Source organism: Xiphophorus couchianus, chromosome 15, assembly GCF_001444195.1.
Source record: "Xiphophorus couchianus chromosome 15, X_couchianus-1.0, whole genome shotgun sequence".
NCBI classification, from domain to species: domain Eukaryota; kingdom Metazoa; phylum Chordata; class Actinopteri; order Cyprinodontiformes; family Poeciliidae; genus Xiphophorus; species Xiphophorus couchianus.
The window spans coordinates 18883800-18888035 of NC_040242.1; positions in this window are offsets into that span (position 1 = coordinate 18883800).

Sequence of the window (4236 nt, forward strand, 5' to 3'; positions counted from 1 at the left end):
TTCGTGGGTGTTAAAGATTCGTCGTACCGCATGCAGTTTATGTTATTCCTGCCCGAAGATGTGGAAATTCTATCTTACAAAAACTCCCCGTCCAACTTGAAGAAACACATCGAGGTAACGTCTTATGAAATGGTTATAATCCTCCTGTTTCAGTAACTATAGCTTGGTCACTAGACACTACTGTATTGTGAAACGTTGACCATAAATGAACTTTGTTTGGCATTGTTTCAGTTCCACATGTGGTGTATTTAGCTTAGGCCTAATGTTGACTGTATCAGGCTACCTAGACTCCTCTGTTCAAGGGGGATAGAAGCCATAGCAATTTAGACTAAATTTAACGAATATAGGAAAGGCATGCAAGTTCAAAACCAGGTTTACAGATGCCAATAAGCTGCATTTCCCTCCCAATTCTTTTTTTCTTTTGCATAATGACCAGTTGTGTGCACCACCTACTGACTGTAGGATTGACTGATTCACTGATTTGTGAAGTAGAGTAATCGTAACAGCTCTTTTTCTTCATGTTGGCTGCATTTTCTGTACTATTTATTTTTCTCATTTTCAGCACTGACCTTACTTGAAGGGAAAACTTGAGGCTTACAAAAACTTTGTATTTTCTGTCCTGGAGGGTATACTAAGAAGCTGGTTCAGTTGTAAAGCAGGTTAAGTTAACCTTGTGCTATAGGTAAAGCACCTAATTTTCTTAACTAAATGATGCCTGCAGGTATATCTATTAGCAGGTTTAATTTTGCCTGCACTTGGTTGGGTACATAATTTTAAGTGTATTTGACAAGTTTACCAAAATATAAAAAATGTCATTCAAACTGCATTTGCCTTGTTTTACTTTTTACTTGTACTTTTCATTACATTACTTGAGTTCATCCATTTTTACAGTAATTTCCATACTTGAGTACAAGAAGTTTCAGATACTTTAAGACTTTAACTCAAGTAACATTTCAGTCAGTGACTTGGACTTTTACCAAAGTCATATTTTGGAGAAGTACCTATACTTTTACTTGACTCTGAGATTTCAGTACTTTATACAACACTGGCAGATCCTGATCTAGCAGATGGAAAGTGTGATTCTTTCTCGATACAGCAGCTAAAAGTGCAGCACTATAATTTTTAATTCATTGTTAAAATAAAATTGTGAAAGTTAAAAACATATCTACCACTGAATATTTAAAAAAGACATTTATTTAGTATAATTTCTTTAGAACCCCTGTTGGCCCCCGTCTAGAACTGCCCCTGGCCTGCAAGTCTGGTGCATTTTTGCTTAGCGTGTTTTTCTTCATCGATAGGAAGTCAGATTATCCAAACTGGTAAACCACATTAATAAAACATTAGTGAAATAATACATTAAATGACCACTGAACAACTATTTATAAAATATATCAACATTTGTGAATAAAACACACAGAAAGTAATGTAATGTTGAAACTATTTATGTATTTAGTGTTAATCTATCAGTATGTGTTCTTTAAATGGCCACTTATTTTGGCTAATGCTATTATTTATTAAATATCCAAACTCAACATCCTAAGCAATAATAATCAAACTAAAATCACAATAAGAAACTAAAATCATAGCTAAATGTTCTGTACCATGTCAGCCTCGGGAGATGATTGAAGATGAAGAGACGCTGATTTCTGGTTCTTTAGGTTCTGACGGGTCTGCAGTTCCTCTCCTGATCCATTCTGTCCAGCACACTGCGCCACGACGGACACTTTTTTTTTTTTTGCCTTTCGATGTACACAATATCCATCCTCTCTGAAATTGTTCAGCTCATAATGCGCGTCTTTTCACTCACGTCTGTATTTTTGAACGCGTTTTTGCTTCTAAGGACTTGGAATCGGGTCGAGGACCTTTTAAAAATACGCGGGTTGATAGCAGCTCACCGCGGCTGCGTAGTGTCCGTCTCTAGGCAACCATGACGTTCAGCGACGGCCCGCAACGTTCTGGGGTCCTTTTAGCTCCCGCCACGAGAATGTAGCTGACCTTAATATTTCCTGTGTTTTATTTTGGTCATTATTATTAAACATAGTGTTGATGTGTGTATTATAGGCGTGTCTATCGGACAGTTATGTATCGGTTCAATACGGGACGCACATTTAACGGCCAAATATGGGACAACTCCGTGATTGCGACGGCATGAGACAGAGTTGCGACCGTTTCTAGCCCTACAACAGGGCTAACCCTAACGGTACACAAGCCCCGCCTCCTCCCCGCCCGCTCTCGAACCGTACCGACTTTGCCCCCCCTCTCTCCCGCTCTCTAGCGGTACCGTCTACTTCCTCCTCCCCATGCGCGCTCTTACTGTACGCTCTACCCACCTCGCTCTGACTGTAGCAGCGGATGACTAAAAGCTTCCGGTATTCTAAAATCCAAAACTTAGCAGCACTCTTACGGCCATAATTATCCACTCCAGTGAGTTGTGTTGAAGTTCTATTTTAAGAAATGCGTCCAGTTTTGACACGTTCTGACAACGTGGCTCTCCGTTGGTGAGAAAAAGTTTTGTAAACACCGTTACGCATGAGGGCGCACAGAGCCTGACTCCGAGTTGACCCGTCAGAAATATTCCAGAAAGAATACAGGCATGTCAAAATGAGCTCAAACCGCTCTCTGGGTATTATTGGCCCAGGAAAAGCCATTTCAGAACATTATTGGTTGAATGCGGTGTCAATCAAAAGGGGGAAGCTCTACGCTGACATAAAAGCGTCAAAATGGACAGTGGCAGAGTTGAAAGAGGAGAAAAATCAATGGGAAATCTAAAATGAACTAACTATACTAAATTTCCCTCAGAATTACATATGGCTGTAATTCATTTACAGCCAAATGTAAAGCCTGTGTTGGTTTTCTTGGAGGTTTTCTACCGCTTCCCTGAAAGCCTTTTTAATGGACTGATCGTCTTCCACCGAGGCTGAAGTCGGTTTTCCATTGTTGTCAGTACATTTCTCTCTATTATCGGCGTCCCTGCCTGCAGGAGAAGGAGGATGTTCGTTGCCTTGTTGCACACCTTCAGCAGGTCCTTGAAGATGGCCTTTCCCTGGTGTGTAATCTTGTCCGGGCTAATGGTGAGGACTCTGGGTTTGGTTTCAGACCAGAGTTTCTCAAAGAGTCGGTCACAGATAGCATTATATTCCTCTAGAGGTAGTATTTGTGTCCTGACTTGTCAATAATCTTCTTGATCACATCTCTGACCAGGCTTCTCACGGCCGTCTTTCTCATCTCTACCTCTTCAGACTGGCCTTCCTCTGGTTTGCTGATGGACTCTGTTTCTGGTTCGTTTTCCAGCAGATTTTCAGTCAACAAGATCACCGGATGAAAGAAGGCTTCCATGGATGAGATTTCAACCAACTTTGGCTTCCCTTCTATTTCCTGTGAATCTTTGGTTGACTGAGTCTCTGGTACAGAGTTCTCCACATCTGCAACATCAAGAGGAACGAACGGCTCAGCAGGTGAGATTTTATCAACCTTAGGCTCTTTGTGTAATTCTGCGGTTGCCTGGACTTCTAGAGGAATAACGGCTGCCATGGCCGTAGTTCTGTTGTTGTCTTTGGCCGGCCGAGCCTCTGCTACACATCCTTTAATGTACGAAATGATGTCGACATCTTCCACCTGGATGCTCAGCGTGTACTTGTTTTCAGCCAGAGAGGTTTTTGGTTGCTCCTGGATGATCATTGGAGCCACCTTCGATGAATGTTTACCAGTGAAATTTCTGAAAAATTTCTTGATCTTCCCCATCAGACCTTTAATCTTAGATTTCGGCTCACAAGTTTTACCGTCGGCTGGTTTCTTGAATTCCTCACCAGATGCGCGCAATCTATCCAAAAGGTCCTGCATGACCAAATTGGTTTCATCAACCATATGTCTGATTATTGACATACAAGGTGCTTGCTCAACATGATCTCTTGGAGCACCTGAGTCCAAGCTGTGATTGACTCTAGCCAGCAGATATTGCACAATGAGTCTGTTTAAATTCTGTGTGTGCTTGGTACTGATGTCTTCGTCGATCTCCAGGACTTTAGCGAAGGTTTCGGGAACTTTGTTGCCCACGCCCGCCTTCAAGTCCTTCATAGTGCAGCTTTCCTTGTGGAGACTATGCAGAACGTTGCATGTAAACAGCTCCAAGATGTCTCCAAAAGTCTCACGCAGAGCACAGGTGGTGCTGGGTTCTGGGTTTCCATCGGCCAGTCCCAACCACTCCTTCGGCGTGATGTTTCGACCGCAGCCATCAGG